The 19,839-nt window shown below is 36.0% G+C and overlaps 18 non-coding genes across 18 annotated transcripts; all 18 read left to right on the plus strand.

Moving 5' to 3' along the window:
• Nucleotides 1-1,755: 1,755 nt before the first annotated feature.
• On the plus strand, nt 1,756-1,846 carry TRNAR-UCU (transfer RNA arginine (anticodon UCU)). The gene is given in 2 exon segments: nt 1,756-1,792; nt 1,811-1,846. It is a non-coding gene; the product is annotated as a tRNA-Arg (tRNA).
• An 873-nt stretch (nt 1,847-2,719) lies between these two features.
• Nucleotides 2,720-2,810, plus strand: TRNAR-UCU (transfer RNA arginine (anticodon UCU)). The gene is given in 2 exon segments: nt 2,720-2,756; nt 2,775-2,810. It is a non-coding gene; the product is annotated as a tRNA-Arg (tRNA).
• A 1,396-nt stretch (nt 2,811-4,206) lies between these two features.
• Nucleotides 4,207-4,279, plus strand: TRNAK-UUU (transfer RNA lysine (anticodon UUU)). Its single transcript has one exon. It is a non-coding gene; the product is annotated as a tRNA-Lys (tRNA).
• Nucleotides 4,280-4,620: 341 nt separating this feature from the next.
• TRNAR-UCU (transfer RNA arginine (anticodon UCU)) lies at nt 4,621-4,711 on the plus strand. The gene is given in 2 exon segments: nt 4,621-4,657; nt 4,676-4,711. It is a non-coding gene; the product is annotated as a tRNA-Arg (tRNA).
• Nucleotides 4,712-6,521: 1,810 nt separating this feature from the next.
• Nucleotides 6,522-6,612, plus strand: TRNAR-UCU (transfer RNA arginine (anticodon UCU)). The gene is given in 2 exon segments: nt 6,522-6,558; nt 6,577-6,612. It is a non-coding gene; the product is annotated as a tRNA-Arg (tRNA).
• An 873-nt stretch (nt 6,613-7,485) lies between these two features.
• Nucleotides 7,486-7,576, plus strand: TRNAR-UCU (transfer RNA arginine (anticodon UCU)). Its single transcript is given in 2 exon segments — nt 7,486-7,522; nt 7,541-7,576. It is a non-coding gene; the product is annotated as a tRNA-Arg (tRNA).
• An 873-nt stretch (nt 7,577-8,449) lies between these two features.
• On the plus strand, nt 8,450-8,540 carry TRNAR-UCU (transfer RNA arginine (anticodon UCU)). Its single transcript is given in 2 exon segments — nt 8,450-8,486; nt 8,505-8,540. It is a non-coding gene; the product is annotated as a tRNA-Arg (tRNA).
• A 1,810-nt stretch (nt 8,541-10,350) lies between these two features.
• TRNAR-UCU (transfer RNA arginine (anticodon UCU)) lies at nt 10,351-10,441 on the plus strand. The gene is given in 2 exon segments: nt 10,351-10,387; nt 10,406-10,441. It is a non-coding gene; the product is annotated as a tRNA-Arg (tRNA).
• An 873-nt stretch (nt 10,442-11,314) lies between these two features.
• TRNAR-UCU (transfer RNA arginine (anticodon UCU)) lies at nt 11,315-11,405 on the plus strand. Its single transcript is given in 2 exon segments — nt 11,315-11,351; nt 11,370-11,405. It is a non-coding gene; the product is annotated as a tRNA-Arg (tRNA).
• Nucleotides 11,406-12,278: 873 nt separating this feature from the next.
• TRNAR-UCU (transfer RNA arginine (anticodon UCU)) lies at nt 12,279-12,369 on the plus strand. Its single transcript is given in 2 exon segments — nt 12,279-12,315; nt 12,334-12,369. It is a non-coding gene; the product is annotated as a tRNA-Arg (tRNA).
• Nucleotides 12,370-12,828: 459 nt separating this feature from the next.
• Nucleotides 12,829-12,901, plus strand: TRNAK-UUU (transfer RNA lysine (anticodon UUU)). Its single transcript has one exon. It is a non-coding gene; the product is annotated as a tRNA-Lys (tRNA).
• An 864-nt stretch (nt 12,902-13,765) lies between these two features.
• TRNAK-UUU (transfer RNA lysine (anticodon UUU)) lies at nt 13,766-13,838 on the plus strand. Its single transcript has one exon. It is a non-coding gene; the product is annotated as a tRNA-Lys (tRNA).
• Nucleotides 13,839-14,179: 341 nt separating this feature from the next.
• TRNAR-UCU (transfer RNA arginine (anticodon UCU)) lies at nt 14,180-14,270 on the plus strand. Its single transcript is given in 2 exon segments — nt 14,180-14,216; nt 14,235-14,270. It is a non-coding gene; the product is annotated as a tRNA-Arg (tRNA).
• An 873-nt stretch (nt 14,271-15,143) lies between these two features.
• On the plus strand, nt 15,144-15,234 carry TRNAR-UCU (transfer RNA arginine (anticodon UCU)). Its single transcript is given in 2 exon segments — nt 15,144-15,180; nt 15,199-15,234. It is a non-coding gene; the product is annotated as a tRNA-Arg (tRNA).
• A 1,396-nt stretch (nt 15,235-16,630) lies between these two features.
• Nucleotides 16,631-16,703, plus strand: TRNAK-UUU (transfer RNA lysine (anticodon UUU)). The gene has a single exon. It is a non-coding gene; the product is annotated as a tRNA-Lys (tRNA).
• A 341-nt stretch (nt 16,704-17,044) lies between these two features.
• On the plus strand, nt 17,045-17,135 carry TRNAR-UCU (transfer RNA arginine (anticodon UCU)). The gene is given in 2 exon segments: nt 17,045-17,081; nt 17,100-17,135. It is a non-coding gene; the product is annotated as a tRNA-Arg (tRNA).
• Nucleotides 17,136-18,008: 873 nt separating this feature from the next.
• TRNAR-UCU (transfer RNA arginine (anticodon UCU)) lies at nt 18,009-18,099 on the plus strand. Its single transcript is given in 2 exon segments — nt 18,009-18,045; nt 18,064-18,099. It is a non-coding gene; the product is annotated as a tRNA-Arg (tRNA).
• Nucleotides 18,100-19,495: 1,396 nt separating this feature from the next.
• Nucleotides 19,496-19,568, plus strand: TRNAK-UUU (transfer RNA lysine (anticodon UUU)). Its single transcript has one exon. It is a non-coding gene; the product is annotated as a tRNA-Lys (tRNA).
• Nucleotides 19,569-19,839: the final 271 nt, after the last annotated feature.

Here is a 19,839-nt window from a genome sequence, read left to right on the forward strand (position 1 = left end):
ATGCTTCTGCTTCACCAAAATCATTTGCTAAAAAAGGTCAGTAAAAGGAAGTCTATTTTAAAGAGACACCGTTCAATTTGGGTAATCTATGCAGAAGAGGAAATTGTCAGCTGTACTGATGAAAATATAATTTACTCGGAAGTAAGATTTTGGGCCCTTCCTTAATTTTACCATGTCAATAAACACATATGAATTTGACGTCAGCAAAAAAATGAGATAGTAGCAACTTCAGGACTAAAAATAAGGTTACATTTACTGAAGAAATTTCAAATGCTTGAAATATCAATTCATTATTATATTCTAGTGTATTTGGTACCTTCTTCAGGTAACCATCTTAAGAAACATAGCGTTAGTTGGGACACTGCCAAATTTTGATTAGGTGATTTTGAGGTTTGCTGTATCAGAGCCTGGATAGCTCAGTCGGCAGAGCATCAGACTTTTAATCTGAGGGTCCAGGGTTCAAGTCCCTGTTCAGGCGGTTTGTTTAAAGAAAATGTACTCTAATGACATGCTCTTTTCAGGATCCAATGAACGAGTAGTCCCATTAGAGTAATTGCAAGTTACTCTTAATGGAGCCATTAAATACCCATCGGTCGTGTACCATTTGACAAGAGTTAAGAAGACTTACCGCAACGGTATCATGTCGTTTGAGATGTTGATTATCTTTTCCCCAATTCAATGTTCAAAATGGAACCCTGCTTATAGTTTCCAAATCACTTTATAAAGTTGGTCAACCGCTGATAGCTCATCTTTTTATTTGAGAATTTCTGTTCACCTTGTTGAATCAGGTTGGATCTCTGGTGCAATGGATAGCGGCTTGGGGTTCTAGGCGAATGTAGAGAAAGCATTCAAAGTCTTTGGGTTGGAATACTAGCTGGGTCAGTTTTATCCCTCCTTTATCTTATAACTAATTGAAACAGTAACAAACAATGCCTGCTTCTGCATAACCAGAGACATTTACCAAAACGGCAGTGAAAGAAAGTCTATTTAAACAGACACTGTTTGCTTTGAAAATGTTGCATAATCTATGCCCAAGAGTAAATTTCCAGTTATACTGCTGGACATGTAATTTAGTACCTAGTAATAGTATTTGGCCTTTTACTAATTTCACAATGTCAATTTAGAGACATGATTTCTAAGTCAGCCGAAAATGAGATAGAACGAATTTCAGGATTTAAAATAGATTACGTGTGCTGCTGAAATTTCAAATGCTTGAAATATCAATTAATTATTAAACTCTACATATTTGATTGCTAATATATGTAACCATATTAAGAATTAAAGTGTAGGTTGGTGTGCGTCCACATCATTTTTAGCTGATTTTTAGTTGCAGTGTTGCAGAGCCTGGATAGCTCTGTCGGTAGAGCATCAGACTTTTAATCTGAGGGTCCAGGGTTCAAGTCCCTCTTCAGGCGGTCGGCTACTTTAAAGAAAAAGTATTCTGATTGTACATTCTTTTTGTGTTCCACTGCATGATGAATAAGATATTCCATTACCAAAATTAAAAAAAACGTCTTTCATGGAGAAGTGAAAAACCCATCTGTCTCATATATCAGATGACGATACACTAAACTTAAGTTTTATGCAGACTTACCAACTGTATCATGTAGTTTGACACGGTGAATAACTTTTACCCAATTCAATATTCAAAATATAGCCATGGTTATAGTATCCAATGAACTTTATAAAGTTGATCAACAGCTCAAAGCTCATTATTTCATTTCTGAATATCTGTGCACCTCACTCAAGCAGATTGGCTCTGTGGCGCAATGGATAGCGCATTGGACTTCTAGGTGAATGTCAAGAAGGTATTCAAAGGCTGTGGGTTCGAATCCCACCAGAGTCAGTTTTATCCCTGTTTATTTCATAACTATTTAAAGAAGTTATAAGCGATGCATGCATGCTTCTGCTTCACCAAAATCATTTGCTAAAAAAGGTCAGTAAAAGGAAGTCTATTTTAAAGAGACACCGTTCAATTTGGGTAATCTATGCAGAAGAGGAAATTGTCAGCTGTACTGATGAAAATATAATTTACTCGGAAGTAAGATTTTGGGCCCTTCCTTAATTTTACCATGTCAATAAACACATATGAATTTGACGTCAGCAAAAAAATGAGATAGTAGCAACTTCAGGACTAAAAATAAGGTTACATTTACTGAAGAAATTTCAAATGCTTGAAATATCAATTCATTATTATATTCTAGTGTATTTGGTACCTTCTTCAGGTAACCATCTTAAGAAACATAGCGTTAGTTGGGACACTGCCAAATTTTGATTAGGTGATTTTGAGGTTTGCGGTATCAGAGCCTGGATAGCTCAGTCAGTAGAGCATCAGACTTTTAATCTGAGGGTCCAGGGTTCAAGTCCCTGTTCAGGCGGTAGGCTACTTTAAAGAAAAAGTATTCTGATTGTACATTCTTTTTGTGTTCCACTGCATGATGAATAAGATATTCCATTACCAAAATTAAAAAAAAACGTCTTTCATGGAGAAGTGAAAAACCCATCTGTCTCATATATCAGATGATGATACACTAAACTTAAGTTGTATGCAGACTTTCCAACTGTATCATGTAGTTTGACACGGTGAATAACTTTTACCCAATTCAATATTCAAAATATAGCCATGGTTATAGTATCCAATGAACTTTATAAAGTTGATCAACAGCTCAAAGCTCATTATTTCATTTCTGAATATCTGTGCACCTCACTCAAGCAGATTGGCTCTGTGGCGCAATGGATAGCGCGTTGGACTTCTAGGTGAATGTCAAGAAGGTATTCAAAGGCTGTGGGTTCGAATCCCACCAGAGTCAGTTTTATCCCTGTGTATTTCATAACTATTTAAAGAAGTTATAAGCGATGCATGCATGCTTCTGCTTCACCAAAATCATTTGCTAAAAAAGGTCAGTAAAAGGAAGTCTATTTTAAAGAGACACCGTTCAATTTGGGTAATCTATGCAGAAGAGGAAATTGTCAGCTGTACTGATGAAAATATAATTTACTCGGAAGTAAGATTTTGGGCCCTTCCTTAATTTTACCATGTCAATAAACACATATGAATTTGACGTCAGCAAAAAAATGAGATAGTAGCAACTTCAGGACTAAAAATAAGGTTACATTTACTGAAGAAATTTCAAATGCTTGAAATATCAATTCATTATTATATTCTAGTGTATTTGGTACCTTCTTCAGGTAACCATCTTAAGAAACATAGCGTTAGTTGGGACACTGCCAAATTTTGATTAGGTGATTTTGAGGTTTGCTGTATCAGAGCCTGGATAGCTCAGTCGGCAGAGCATCAGACTTTTAATCTGAGGGTCCAGGGTTCAAGTCCCTGTTCAGGCGGTTTGTTTAAAGAAAATGTACTCTAATGACATGCTCTTTTCAGGATCCAATGAACGAGTAGTCCCATTAGAGTAATTGCAAGTTACTCTTAATGGAGCCATTAAATACCCATCGGTCGTGTACCATTTGACAAGAGTTAAGAAGACTTACCGCAACGGTATCATGTCGTTTGAGATGTTGATTATCTTTTCCCCAATTCAATGTTCAAAATGGAACCCTGCTTATAGTTTCCAAATCACTTTATAAAGTTGGTCAACCGCTGATAGCTCATCTTTTTATTTGAGAATTTCTGTTCACCTTGTTGAATCAGGTTGGATCTCTGGTGCAATGGATAGCGGCTTGGGGTTCTAGGCGAATGTAGAGAAAGCATTCAAAGTCTTTGGGTTGGAATACTAGCTGGGTCAGTTTTATCCCTCCTTTATCTTATAACTAATTGAAACAGTAACAAACAATGCCTGCTTCTGCATAACCAGAGACATTTACCAAAACGGCAGTGAAAGAAAGTCTATTTAAACAGACACTGTTTGCTTTGAAAATGTTGCATAATCTATGCCGAAGAGTAAATTTCCAGTTATACTGCCGGACATGTAATTTAGTACCTAGTAATAGTATTTGGCCTTTTACTAATTTCACAATGTCAATTTAGAGACATGATTTCTAAGTCAGCCGAAAATGAGATAGAACGAATTTCAGGATTTAAAATAGATTACGTGTGCTGCTGAAATTTCAAATGCTTGAAATATCAATTAATTATTAAACTCTACATATTTGATTGCTAATATATGTAACCATATTAAGAATTAAAGTGTAGGTTGGTGTGCGTCCACATCATTTTTAGCTGATTTTTAGTTGCAGTGTTGCAGAGCCTGGATAGCTCAGTCGGTAGAGCATCAGACTTTTAATCTGAGGGTCCAGGGTTCAAGTCCCTGTTCAGGCGGTCGGCTACTTTAAAGAAAAAGTATTCTGATTGTACATTCTTTTTGTGTTCCACTGCATGATGAATAAGATATTCCATTACCAAAATTAAAAAAAAACGTCTTTCATGGAGAAGTGAAAAACCCATCTGTCTCATATATCAGATGACGATACACTAAACTTAAGTTGTATGCAGACTTACCAACTGTATCATGTAGTTTGACACGGTGAATAACTTTTACCCAATTCAATATTCAAAATATAGCCATGGTTATAGTATCCAATGAACTTTATAAAGTTGATCAACAGCTCAAAGCTCATTATTTCATTTCTGAATATCTGTGCACCTCACTCAAGCAGATTGGCTCTGTGGCGCAATGGATAGCGCGTTGGACTTCTAGGTGAATGTCAAGAAGGTATTCAAAGGCTGTGGGTTCGAATCCCACCAGAGTCAGTTTTATCCCTGTGTATTTCATAACTATTTAAAGAAGTTATAAGCGATGCATGCATGCTTCTGCTTCACCAAAATCATTTGCTAAAAAAGGTCAGTAAAAGGAAGTCTATTTTAAAGAGACACCGTTCAATTTGGGTAATCTATGCAGAAGAGGAAATTGTCAGCTGTACTGATGAAAATATAATTTACTCGGAAGTAAGATTTTGGGCCCTTCCTTAATTTTACCATGTCAATAAACACATATGAATTTGACGTCAGCAAAAAAATGAGATAGTAGCAACTTCAGGACTAAAAATAAGGTTACATTTACTGAAGAAATTTCAAATGCTTGAAATATCAATTCATTATTATATTCTAGTGTATTTGGTACCTTCTTCAGGTAACCATCTTAAGAAACATAGCGTTAGTTGGGACACTGCCAAATTTTGATTAGGTGATTTTGAGGTTTGCTGTATCAGAGCCTGGATAGCTCAGTCGGCAGAGCATCAGACTTTTAATCTGAGGGTCCAGGGTTCAAGTCCCTGTTCAGGCGGTTTGTTTAAAGAAAATGTACTCTAATGACATGCTCTTTTCAGGATCCAATGAACGAGTAGTCCCATTAGAGTAATTGCAAGTTACTCTTAATGGAGCCATTAAATACCCATCGGTCGTGTACCATTTGACAAGAGTTAAGAAGACTTACCGCAACGGTATCATGTCGTTTGAGATGTTGATTATCTTTTCCCCAATTCAATGTTCAAAATGGAACCCTGCTTATAGTTTCCAAATCACTTTATAAAGTTGGTCAACCGCTGATAGCTCATCTTTTTATTTGAGAATTTCTGTTCACCTTGTTGAATCAGGTTGGATCTCTGGTGCAATGGATAGCGGCTTGGGGTTCTAGGCGAATGTAGAGAAAGCATTCAAAGTCTTTGGGTTGGAATACTAGCTGGGTCAGTTTTATCCCTCCTTTATCTTATAACTAATTGAAACCGTAACAAACAATGCCTGCTTCTGCATAACCAGAGACATTTACCAAAACGGCAGTGAAAGAAAGTCTATTTAAACAGACACTGTTTGCTTTGAAAATGTTGCATAATCTATGCCCAAGAGTAAATTTCCAGTTATACTGCTGGACATGTAATTTAGTACCTAGTAATAGTATTTGGCCTTTTACTAATTTCACAATGTCAATTTAGAGACATGATTTCTAAGTCAGCCGAAAATGAGATAGAACGAATTTCAGGATTTAAAATAGATTACGTGTGCTGCTGAAATTTCAAATGCTTGAAATATCAATTAATTATTAAACTCTACATATTTGATTGCTAATATATGTAACCATATTAAGAATTAAAGTGTAGGTTGGTGTGCGTCCACATCATTTTTAGCTGATTTTTAGTTGCTGTGTTGCAGAGCCTGGATAACTCAGTCGGTAGAGCATCAGACTTTTAATCTGAGGGTCCAGGGTTCAAGTCCCTGTTCAGGCGGTCGGCTACTTTAAAGAAAAAGTATTCTGATTGTACATTCTTTTTGTGTTCCACTGCATGATGAATAAGATATTCTATTACCAAAATTAAAAAAAAACGTCTTTCATGGAGAAGTGAAAAACCCATCTGTCTCATATATCAGATGACGATACACTAAACTTAAGTTTTATGCAGACTTACCAACTGTATCATGTAGTTTGACACGGTGAATAACTTTTACCCAATTCAATATTCAAAATATAGCCATGGTTATAGTATCCAATGAACTTTATAAAGTTGATCAACAGCTCAAAGCTCATTATTTCATTTCTGAATATCTGTGCACCTCACTCAAGCAGATTGGCTCTGTGGCGCAATGGATAGCGCATTGGACTTCTAGGTGAATGTCAAGAAGGTATTCAAAGGCTGTGGGTTCGAATCCCACCAGAGTCAGTTTTATCCCTGTTTATTTCATAACTATTTAAAGAAGTTATAAGCGATGCATGCATGCTTCTGCTTCACCAAAATCATTTGCTAAAAAAGGTCAGTAAAAGGAAGTCTATTTTAAAGAGACACCGTTCAATTTGGGTAATCTATGCAGAAGAGGAAATTGTCAGCTGTACTGATGAAAATATAATTTACTCGGAAGTAAGATTTTGGGCCCTTCCTTAATTTTACCATGTCAATAAACACATATGAATTTGACGTCAGCAAAAAAATGAGATAGTAGCAACTTCAGGACTAAAAATAAGGTTACATTTACTGAAGAAATTTCAAATGCTTGAAATATCAATTCATTATTATATTCTAGTGTATTTGGTACCTTCTTCAGGTAACCATCTTAAGAAACATAGCGTTAGTTGGGACACTGCCAAATTTTGATTAGGTGATTTTGAGGTTTGCGGTATCAGAGCCTGGATAGCTCAGTCAGTAGAGCATCAGACTTTTAATCTGAGGGTCCAGGGTTCAAGTCCCTGTTCAGGCGGTAGGCTACTTTAAAGAAAAAGTATTCTGATTGTACATTCTTTTTGTGTTCCACTGCATGATGAATAAGATATTCCATTACCAAAATTAAAAAAAAACGTCTTTCATGGAGAAGTGAAAAACCCATCTGTCTCATATATCAGATGATGATACACTAAACTTAAGTTGTATGCAGACTTACCAACTGTATCATGTAGTTTGACACGGTGAATAACTTTTACCCAATTCAATATTCAAAATATAGCCATGGTTATAGTATCCAATGAACTTTATAAAGTTGATCAACAGCTCAAAGCTCATTATTTCATTTCTGAATATCTGTGCACCTCACTCAAGCAGATTGGCTCTGTGGCGCAATGGATAGCGCATTGGACTTCTAGGTGAATGTCAAGAAGGTATTCAAAGGCTGTGGGTTCGAATCCCACCAGAGTCAGTTTTATCCCTGTTTATTTCATAACTATTTAAAGAAGTTATAAGCGATGCATGCATGCTTCTGCTTCACCAAAATCATTTGCTAAAAAAGGTCAGTAAAAGGAAGTCTATTTTAAAGAGACACCGTTCAATTTGGGTAATCTATGCAGAAGAGGAAATTGTCAGCTGTACTGATGAAAATATAATTTACTCGGAAGTAAGATTTTGGGCCCTTCCTTAATTTTACCATGTCAATAAACACATATGAATTTGACGTCAGCAAAAAAATGAGATAGTAGCAACTTCAGGACTAAAAATAAGGTTACATTTACTGAAGAAATTTCAAATGCTTGAAATATCAATTCATTATTATATTCTAGTGTATTTGGTACCTTCTTCAGGTAACCATCTTAAGAAACATAGCGTTAGTTGGGACACTGCCAAATTTTGATTAGGTGATTTTGAGGTTTGCTGTATCAGAGCCTGGATAGCTCAGTCGGTAGAGCATCAGACTTTTAATCTGAGGGTCCAGGGTTCAAGTCCCCGTTCAGGCGGTAGGCTACTTTAAAGAAAAAGTATTCTGATTGTACATTCTTTTTGTGTTCCACTGCATGATGAATAAGATATTCCATTACCAAAATTAAAAAAAAACGTCTTTCATGGAGAAGTGAAAAACCCATCTGTCTCATATATCAGATGATGATACACTAAACTTAAGTTGTATGCAGACTTACCAACTGTATCATGTAGTTTGACACGGTGAATAACTTTTACCCAATTCAATATTCAAAATATAGCCATGGTTATAGTATCCAATGAACTTTATAAAGTTGATCAACAGCTCAAAGCTCATTATTTCATTTCTGAATATCTGTGCACCTCACTCAAGCAGATTGGCTCTGTGGCGCAATGGATAGCGCGTTGGACTTCTAGGTGAATGTCAAGAAGGTATTCAAAGGCTGTGGGTTCGAATCCCACCAGAGTCAGTTTTATCCCTGTGTATTTCATAACTATTTAAAGAAGTTATAAGCGATGCATGCATGCTTCTGCTTCACCAAAATCATTTGCTAAAAAAGGTCAGTAAAAGGAAGTCTATTTTAAAGAGACACCGTTCAATTTGGGTAATCTATGCAGAAGAGGAAATTGTCAGCTGTACTGATGAAAATATAATTTACTCGGAAGTAAGATTTTGGGCCCTTCCTTAATTTTACCATGTCAATAAACACATATGAATTTGACGTCAGCAAAAAAATGAGATAGTAGCAACTTCAGGACTAAAAATAAGGTTACATTTACTGAAGAAATTTCAAATGCTTGAAATATCAATTCATTATTATATTCTAGTGTATTTGGTACCTTCTTCAGGTAACCATCTTAAGAAACATAGCGTTAGTTGGGACACTGCCAAATTTTGATTAGGTGATTTTGAGGTTTGCTGTATCAGAGCCTGGATAGCTCAGTCGGCAGAGCATCAGACTTTTAATCTGAGGGTCCAGGGTTCAAGTCCCTGTTCAGGCGGTTTGTTTAAAGAAAATGTACTCTAATGACATGCTCTTTTCAGGATCCAATGAACGAGTAGTCCCATTAGAGTAATTGCAAGTTACTCTTAATGGAGCCATTAAATACCCATCGGTCGTGTACCATTTGACAAGAGTTAAGAAGACTTACCGCAACGGTATCATGTCGTTTGAGATGTTGATTATCTTTTCCCCAATTCAATGTTCAAAATGGAACCCTGCTTATAGTTTCCAAATCACTTTATAAAGTTGGTCAACCGCTGATAGCTCATCTTTTTATTTGAGAATTTCTGTTCACCTTGTTGAATCAGGTTGGATCTCTGGTGCAATGGATAGCGGCTTGGGGTTCTAGGCGAATGTAGAGAAAGCATTCAAAGTCTTTGGGTTGGAATACTAGCTGGGTCAGTTTTATCCCTCCTTTATCTTATAACTAATTGAAACCGTAACAAACAATGCCTGCTTCTGCATAACCAGAGACATTTACCAAAACGGCAGTGAAAGAAAGTCTATTTAAACAGACACTGTTTGCTTTGAAAATGTTGCATAATCTATGCCCAAGAGTAAATTTCCAGTTATACTGCTGGACATGTAATTTAGTACCTAGTAATAGTATTTGGCCTTTTACTAATTTCACAATGTCAATTTAGAGACATGATTTCTAAGTCAGCCGAAAATGAGATAGAACGAATTTCAGGATTTAAAATAGATTACGTGTGCTGCTGAAATTTCAAATGCTTGAAATATCAATTAATTATTAAACTCTACATATTTGATTGCTAATATATGTAACCATATTAAGAATTAAAGTGTAGGTTGGTGTGCGTCCACATCATTTTTAGCTGATTTTTAGTTGCTGTGTTGCAGAGCCTGGATAACTCAGTCGGTAGAGCATCAGACTTTTAATCTGAGGGTCCAGGGTTCAAGTCCCTGTTCAGGCGGTCGGCTACTTTAAAGAAAAAGTATTCTGATTGTACATTCTTTTTGTGTTCCACTGCATGATGAATAAGATATTCTATTACCAAAATTAAAAAAAAACGTCTTTCATGGAGAAGTGAAAAACCCATCTGTCTCATATATCAGATGACGATACACTAAACTTAAGTTTTATGCAGACTTACCAACTGTATCATGTAGTTTGACACGGTGAATAACTTTTACCCAATTCAATATTCAAAATATAGCCATGGTTATAGTATCCAATGAACTTTATAAAGTTGATCAACAGCTCAAAGCTCATTATTTCATTTCTGAATATCTGTGCACCTCACTCAAGCAGATTGGCTCTGTGGCGCAATGGATAGCGCATTGGACTTCTAGGTGAATGTCAAGAAGGTATTCAAAGGCTGTGGGTTCGAATCCCACCAGAGTCAGTTTTATCCCTGTTTATTTCATAACTATTTAAAGAAGTTATAAGCGATGCATGCATGCTTCTGCTTCACCAAAATCATTTGCTAAAAAAGGTCAGTAAAAGGAAGTCTATTTTAAAGAGACACCGTTCAATTTGGGTAATCTATGCAGAAGAGGAAATTGTCAGCTGTACTGATGAAAATATAATTTACTCGGAAGTAAGATTTTGGGCCCTTCCTTAATTTTACCATGTCAATAAACACATATGAATTTGACGTCAGCAAAAAAATGAGATAGTAGCAACTTCAGGACTAAAAATAAGGTTACATTTACTGAAGAAATTTCAAATGCTTGAAATATCAATTCATTATTATATTCTAGTGTATTTGGTACCTTCTTCAGGTAACCATCTTAAGAAACATAGCGTTAGTTGGGACACTGCCAAATTTTGATTAGGTGATTTTGAGGTTTGCGGTATCAGAGCCTGGATAGCTCAGTCAGTAGAGCATCAGACTTTTAATCTGAGGGTCCAGGGTTCAAGTCCCTGTTCAGGCGGTAGGCTACTTTAAAGAAAAAGTATTCTGATTGTACATTCTTTTTGTGTTCCACTGCATGATGAATAAGATATTCCATTACCAAAATTAAAAAAAAACGTCTTTCATGGAGAAGTGAAAAACCCATCTGTCTCATATATCAGATGATGATACACTAAACTTAAGTTGTATGCAGACTTACCAACTGTATCATGTAGTTTGACACGGTGAATAACTTTTACCCAATTCAATATTCAAAATATAGCCATGGTTATAGTATCCAATGAACTTTATAAAGTTGATCAACAGCTCAAAGCTCATTATTTCATTTCTGAATATCTGTGCACCTCACTCAAGCAGATTGGCTCTGTGGCGCAATGGATAGCGCATTGGACTTCTAGGTGAATGTCAAGAAGGTATTCAAAGGCTGTGGGTTCGAATCCCACCAGAGTCAGTTTTATCCCTGTTTATTTCATAACTATTTAAAGAAGTTATAAGCGATGCATGCATGCTTCTGCTTCACCAAAATCATTTGCTAAAAAAGGTCAGTAAAAGGAAGTCTATTTTAAAGAGACACCGTTCAATTTGGGTAATCTATGCAGAAGAGGAAATTGTCAGCTGTACTGATGAAAATATAATTTACTCGGAAGTAAGATTTTGGGCCCTTCCTTAATTTTACCATGTCAATAAACACATATGAATTTGACGTCAGCAAAAAAATGAGATAGTAGCAACTTCAGGACTAAAAATAAGGTTACATTTACTGAAGAAATTTCAAATGCTTGAAATATCAATTCATTATTATATTCTAGTGTATTTGGTACCTTCTTCAGGTAACCATCTTAAGAAACATAGCGTTAGTTGGGACACTGCCAAATTTTGATTAGGTGATTTTGAGGTTTGCTGTATCAGAGCCTGGATAGCTCAGTCGGTAGAGCATCAGACTTTTAATCTGAGGGTCCAGGGTTCAAGTCCCCGTTCAGGCGGTAGGCTACTTTAAAGAAAAAGTATTCTGATTGTACATTCTTTTTGTGTTCCACTGCATGATGAATAAGATATTCCATTACCAAAATTAAAAAAAAACGTCTTTCATGGAGAAGTGAAAAACCCATCTGTCTCATATATCAGATGATGATACACTAAACTTAAGTTGTATGCAGACTTACCAACTGTATCATGTAGTTTGACACGGTGAATAACTTTTACCCAATTCAATATTCAAAATATAGCCATGGTTATAGTATCCAATGAACTTTATAAAGTTGATCAACAGCTCAAAGCTCATTATTTCATTTCTGAATATCTGTGCACCTCACTCAAGCAGATTGGCTCTGTGGCGCAATGGATAGCGCGTTGGACTTCTAGGTGAATGTCAAGAAGGTATTCAAAGGCTGTGGGTTCGAATCCCACCAGAGTCAGTTTTATCCCTGTGTATTTCATAACTATTTAAAGAAGTTATAAGCGATGCATGCATGCTTCTGCTTCACCAAAATCATTTGCTAAAAAAGGTCAGTAAAAGGAAGTCTATTTTAAAGAGACACCGTTCAATTTGGGTAATCTATGCAGAAGAGGAAATTGTCAGCTGTACTGATGAAAATATAATTTACTCGGAAGTAAGATTTTGGGCCCTTCCTTAATTTTACCATGTCAATAAACACATATGAATTTGACGTCAGCAAAAAAATGAGATAGTAGCAACTTCAGGACTAAAAATAAGGTTACATTTACTGAAGAAATTTCAAATGCTTGAAATATCAATTCATTATTATATTCTAGTGTATTTGGTACCTTCTTCAGGTAACCATCTTAAGAAACATAGCGTTAGTTGGGACACTGCCAAATTTTGATTAGGTGATTTTGAGGTTTGCTGTATCAGAGCCTGGATAGCTCAGTCGGTAGAGCATCAGACTTTTAATCTGAGGGTCCAGGGTTCAAGTCCCTGTTCAGGCGGTTTGTTTAAAGAAAATGTACTCTAATGACATGCTCTTTTCAGGATCCAATGAACGAGTAGTTCCATTAGAGTAATTGCAAGTTACTCTTAATGGAGCCATTAAATACCCATCGGTCGTGTACCATTTGACAAGAGTTAAGAAGACTTACCGCAACGGTATCATGTCGTTTGAGATGTTGATTATCTTTTCCCCAATTCAATGTTCAAAATGGAACCCTGCTTATAGTTTCCAAATCACTTTATAAAGTTGGTCAACCGCTGATAGCTCATCTTTTTATTTGAGAATTTCTGTTCACCTTGTTGAATCAGGTTGGATCTCTGGTGCAATGGATAGCGGCTTGGGGTTCTAGGCTAATGTAGAGAAAGCATTCAAAGTCTTTGGGTTGGAATACTAGCTGGGTCAGTTTTATCCCTCCTTTATCTTATAACTAATTGAAACAGTAACAAACAATGCCTGCTTCTGCATAACCAGAGACATTTACCAAAACGGCAGTGAAAGAAAGTCTATTTAAACAGACACTGTTTGCTTTGAAAATGTTGCATAATCTATGCCCAAGAGTAAATTTCCAGTTATACTGCTGGACATGTAATTTAGTACCTAGTAATAGTATTTGGCCTTTTACTAATTTCACAATGTCAATTTAGAGACATGATTTCTAAGTCAGCCGAAAATGAGATAGAACGAATTTCAGGATTTAAAATAGATTACGTGTGCTGCTGAAATTTCAAATGCTTGAAATATCAATTAATTATTAAACTCTACATATTTGATTGCTAATATATGTAACCATATTAAGAATTAAAGTGTAGGTTGGTGTGCGTCCACATCATTTTTAGCTGATTTTTAGTTGCTGTGTTGCAGAGCCTGGATAGCTCAGTCGGTAGAGCATCAGACTTTTAATCTGAGGGTCCAGGGTTCAAGTCCCTGTTCAGGCGGTCGGCTACTTTAAAGAAAAAGTATTCTGATTGTACATTCTTTTTGTGTTCCACTGCATGATGAATAAGATATTCTATTACCAAAATTAAAAAAAAACGTCTTTCATGGAGAAGTGAAAAACCCATCTGTCTCATATATCAGATGACGATACACTAAACTTAAGTTTTATGCAGACTTACCAACTGTATCATGTAGTTTGACACGGTGAATAACTTTTACCCAATTCAATATTCAAAATATAGCCATGGTTATAGTATCCAATGAACTTTATAAAGTTGATCAACAGCTCAAAGCTCATTATTTCATTTCTGAATATCTGTGCACCTCACTCAAGCAGATTGGCTCTGTGGCGCAATGGATAGCGCATTGGACTTCTAGGTGAATGTCAAGAAGGTATTCAAAGGCTGTGGGTTCGAATCCCACCAGAGTCAGTTTTATCCCTGTTTATTTCATAACTATTTAAAGAAGTTATAAGCGATGCATGCATGCTTCTGCTTCACCAAAATCATTTGCTAAAAAAGGTCAGTAAAAGGAAGTCTATTTTAAAGAGACACCGTTCAATTTGGGTAATCTATGCAGAAGAGGAAATTGTCAGCTGTACTGATGAAAATATAATTTACTCGGAAGTAAGATTTTGGGCCCTTCCTTAATTTTACCATGTCAATAAACACATATGAATTTGACGTCAGCAAAAAAATGAGATAGTAGCAACTTCAGGACTAAAAATAAGGTTACATTTACTGAAGAAATTTCAAATGCTTGAAATATCAATTCATTATTATATTCTAGTGTATTTGGTACCTTCTTCAGGTAACCATCTTAAGAAACATAGCGTTAGTTGGGACACTGCCAAATTTTGATTAGGTGATTTTGAGGTTTGCGGTATCAGAGCCTGGATAGCTCAGTCAGTAGAGCATCAGACTTTTAATCTGAGGGTCCAGGGTTCAAGTCCCTGTTCAGGCGGTAGGCTACTTTAAAGAAAAAGTATTCTGATTGTACATTCTTTTTGTGTTCCACTGCATGATGAATAAGATATTCCATTACCAAAATTAAAAAAAAACGTCTTTCATGGAGAAGTGAAAAACCCATCTGTCTCATATATCAGATGATGATACACTAAACTTAAGTTGTATGCAGACTTACCAACTGTATCATGTAGTTTGACACGGTGAATAACTTTTACCCAATTCAATATTCAAAATATAGCCATGGTTATAGTATCCAATGAACTTTATAAAGTTGATCAACAGCTCAAAGCTCATTATTTCATTTCTGAATATCTGTGCACCTCACTCAAGCAGATTGGCTCTGTGGCGCAATGGATAGAGCGTTGGACTTCTAGGTGAATGTCAAGAAGGTATTCAAAGGCTGTGGGTTCGAATCCCACCAGAGTCAGTTTTATCCCTGTGTATTTCATAACTATTTAAAGAAGTTATAAGCGATGCATGCATGCTTCTGCTTCACCAAAATCATTTGCTAAAAAAGGTCAGTAAAAGGAAGTCTATTTTAAAGAGACACCGTTCAATTTGGGTAATCTATGCAGAAGAGGAAATTGTCAGCTGTACTGATGAAAATATAATTTACTCGGAAGTAAGATTTTGGGCCCTTCCTTAATTTTACCATGTCAATAAACACATATGAATTTGACGTCAGCAAAAAAATGAGATAGTAGCAACTTCAGGACTAAAAATAAGGTTACATTTACTGAAGAAATTTCAAATGCTTGAAATATCAATTCATTATTATATTCTAGTGTATTTGGTACCTTCTTCAGGTAACCATCTTAAGAAACATAGCGTTAGTTGGGACACTGCCAAATTTTGATTAGGTGATTTTGAGGTTTGCTGTATCAGAGCCTGGATAGCTCAGTCGGCAGAGCATCAGACTTTTAATCTGAGGGTCCAGGGTTCAAGTCCCTGTTCAGGCGGTTTGTTTAAAGAAAATGTACTCTAATGACATGCTCTTTTCAGGATCCAATGAACGAGTAGTCCCATTAGAGTAATTGCAAGTTACTCTTAATGGAGCCATTAAATACCCATCGGTCGTGTACCATTTGACAAGAGTTAAGAAGACTTACCGCAACGGTATCATGTCGTTTGAGATGTTGATTATCTTTTCCCCAATTCAATGTTCAAAATGGAACCCTGCTTATAGTTTCCAAATCACTTTATAAAGTTGGTCAACCGCTGATAGCTCATCTTTTTATTTGAGAATTTCTGTTCACCTTGTTGAATCAGGTTGGATCTCTGGTGCAATGGATAGCGGCTTGGGGTTCTAGGCGAATGTAGAGAAAGCATTCAAAGTCTTTGGGTTGGAATACTAGCTGGGTCAGTTTTATCCCTCCTTTATCTTATAACTAATTGAAACAGTAACAAACAATGCCTGCTTCTGCATAACCAGAGACATTTACCAAAACGGCAGTGAAAGAAAGTCTATTTAAACAGACACTGTTTGCTTTGAAAATGTTGCATAATCTATGCCCAAGAGTAAATTTCCAGTTATACTGCTGGACATGTAATTTAGTACCTAGTAATAGTATTTGGCCTTTTACTAATTTCACAATGTCAATTTAGAGACATGATTTCTAAGTCAGCCGAAAATGAGATAGAACGAATTTCAGGATTTAAAATAGATTACGTGTGCTGCTGAAATTTCAAATGCTTGAAATATCAATTAATTATTAAACTCTACATATTTGATTGCTAATATATGTAACCATATTAAGAATTAAAGTGTAGGTTGGTGTGCGTCCACATCATTTTTAGCTGATTTTTAGTTGCTGTGTTGCAGAGCCTGGATAGCTCAGTCGGTAGAGCATCAGACTTTTAATCTGAGGGTCCAGGGTTCAAGTCCCTGTTCAGGCGGTCGGCTACTTTAAAGAAAAAGTATTCTGATTGTACATTCTTTTTGTGTTCCACTGCATGATGAATAAGATATTCTATTACCAAAATTAAAAAAAAACGTCTTTCATGGAGAAGTGAAAAACCCATCTGTCTCATATATCAGATGACGATACACTAAACTTAAGTTTTATGCAGACTTACCAACTGTATCATGTAGTTTGACACGGTGAATAACTTTTACCCAATTCAATATTCAAAATATAGCCATGGTTATAGTATCCAATGAACTTTATAAAGTTGATCAACAGCTCAAAGCTCATTATTTCATTTCTGAATATCTGTGCACCTCACTCAAGCAGATTGGCTCTGTGGCGCAATGGATAGCGCATTGGACTTCTAGGTGAATGTCAAGAAGGTATTCAAAGGCTGTGGGTTCGAATCCCACCAGAGTCAGTTTTATCCCTGTTTATTTCATAACTATTTAAAGAAGTTATAAGCGATGCATGCATGCTTCTGCTTCACCAAAATCATTTGCTAAAAAAGGTCAGTAAAAGGAAGTCTATTTTAAAGAGACACCGTTCAATTTGGGTAATCTATGCAGAAGAGGAAATTGTCAGCTGTACTGATGAAAATATAATTTACTCGGAAGTAAGATTTTGGGCCCTTCCTTAATTTTACCATGTCAATAAACACATATGAATTTGACGTCAGCAAAAAAATGAGATAGTAGCAACTTCAGGACTAAAAATAAGGTTACATTTACTGAAGAAATTTCAAATGCTTGAAATATCAATTCATTATTATATTCTAGTGTATTTGGTACCTTCTTCAGGTAACCATCTTAAGAAACATAGCGTTAGTTGGGACACTGCCAAATTTTGATTAGGTGATTTTGAGGTTTGCGGTATCAGAGCCTGGATAGCTCAGTCAGTAGAGCATCAGACTTTTAATCTGAGGGTCCAGGGTTCAAGTCCCTGTTCAGGCGGTAGGCTACTTTAAAGAAAAAGTATTCTGATTGTACATTCTTTTTGTGTTCCACTGCATGATGAATAAGATATTCCATTACCAAAATTAAAAAAAAACGTCTTTCATGGAGAAGTGAAAAACCCATCTGTCTCATATATCAGATGATGATACACTAAACTTAAGTTGTATGCAGACTTACCAACTGTATCATGTAGTTTGACACGGTGAATAACTTTTACCCAATTCAATATTCAAAATATAGCCATGGTTATAGTATCCAATGAACTTTATAAAGTTGATCAACAGCTCAAAGCTCATTATTTCATTTCTGAATATCTGTGCACCTCACTCAAGCAGATTGGCTCTGTGGCGCAATGGATAGCGCGTTGGACTTCTAGGTGAATGTCAAGAAGGTATTCAAAGGCTGTGGGTTCGAATCCCACCAGAGTCAGTTTTATCCCTGTGTATTTCATAACTATTTAAAGAAGTTATAAGCGATGCATGCATGCTTCTGCTTCACCAAAATCATTTGCTAAAAAAGGTCAGTAAAAGGAAGTCTATTTTAAAGAGACACCGTTCAATTTGGGTAATCTATGCAGAAGAGGAAATTGTCAGCTGTACTGATGAAAATATAATTTACTCGGAAGTAAGATTTTGGGCCCTTCCTTAATTTTACCATGTCAATAAACACATATGAATTTGACGTCAGCAAAAAAATGAGATAGTAGCAACTTCAGGACTAAAAATAAGGTTACATTTACTGAAGAAATTTCAAATGCTTGAAATATCAATTCATTATTATATTCTAGTGTATTTGGTACCTTCTTCAGGTAACCATCTTAAGAAACATAGCGTTAGTTGGGACACTGCCAAATTTTGATTAGGTGATTTTGAGGTTTGCTGTATCAGAGCCTGGATAGCTCAGTCGGCAGAGCATCAGACTTTTAATCTGAGGGTCCAGGGTTCAAGTCCCTGTTCAGGCGGTTTGTTTAAAGAAAATGTACTCTAATGACATGCTCTTTTCAGGATCCAATGAACGAGTAGTCCCATTAGAGTAATTGCAAGTTACTCTTAATGGAGCCATTAAATACCCATCGGTCGTGTACCATTTGACAAGAGTTAAGAAGACTTACCGCAACGGTATCATGTCGTTTGAGATGTTGATTATCTTTTCCCCAATTCAATGTTCAAAATGGAACCCTGCTTATAGTTTCCAAATCACTTTATAAAGTTGGTCAACCGCTGATAGCTCATCTTTTTATTTGAGAATTTCTGTTCACCTTGTTGAATCAGGTTGGATCTCTGGTGCAATGGATAGCGGCTTGGGGTTCTAGGCGAATGTAGAGAAAGCATTCAAAGTCTTTGGGTTGGAATACTAGCTGGGTCAGTTTTATCCCTCCTTTATCTTATAACTAATTGAAACAGTAACAAACAATGCCTGCTTCTGCATAACCAGAGACATTTACCAAAACGGCAGTGAAAGAAAGTCTATTTAAACAGACACTGTTTGCTTTGAAAATGTTGCATAATCTATGCCCAAGAGTAAATTTCCAGTTATACTGCTGGACATGTAATTTAGTACCTAGTAATAGTATTTGGCCTTTTACTAATTTCACAATGTCAATTTAGAGACATGATTTCTAAGTCAGCCGAAAATGAGATAGAACGAATTTCAGGATTTAAAATAGATTACGTGTGCTGCTGAAATTTCAAATGCTTGAAATATCAATTAATTATTAAACTCTACATATTTGATTGCTAATATATGTAACCATATTAAGAATTAAAGTGTAGGTTGGTGTGCGTCCACATCATTTTTAGCTGATTTTTAGTTGCTGTGTTGCAGAGCCTGGATAGCTCAGTCGGTAGAGCATCAGACTTTTAATCTGAGGGTCCAGGGTTCAAGTCCCTGTTCAGGCGGTCGGCTACTTTAAAGAAAAAGTATTCTGATTGTACATTCTTTTTGTGTTCCACTGCATGATGAATAAGATATTCTATTACCAAAATTAAAAAAAAACGTCTTTCATGGAGAAGTGAAAAACCCATCTGTCTCATATATCAGATGACGATACACTAAACTTAAGTTTTATGCAGACTTACCAACTGTATCATGTAGTTTGACACGGTGAATAACTTTTACCCAATTCAATATTCAAAATATAGCCATGGTTATAGTATCCAATGAACTTTA

The sequence above is a fragment of the Triturus cristatus genome, chromosome 4_1, assembly GCF_964204655.1.
Source record: "Triturus cristatus chromosome 4_1, aTriCri1.1, whole genome shotgun sequence".
Classification (NCBI taxonomy): domain Eukaryota; kingdom Metazoa; phylum Chordata; class Amphibia; order Caudata; family Salamandridae; genus Triturus; species Triturus cristatus.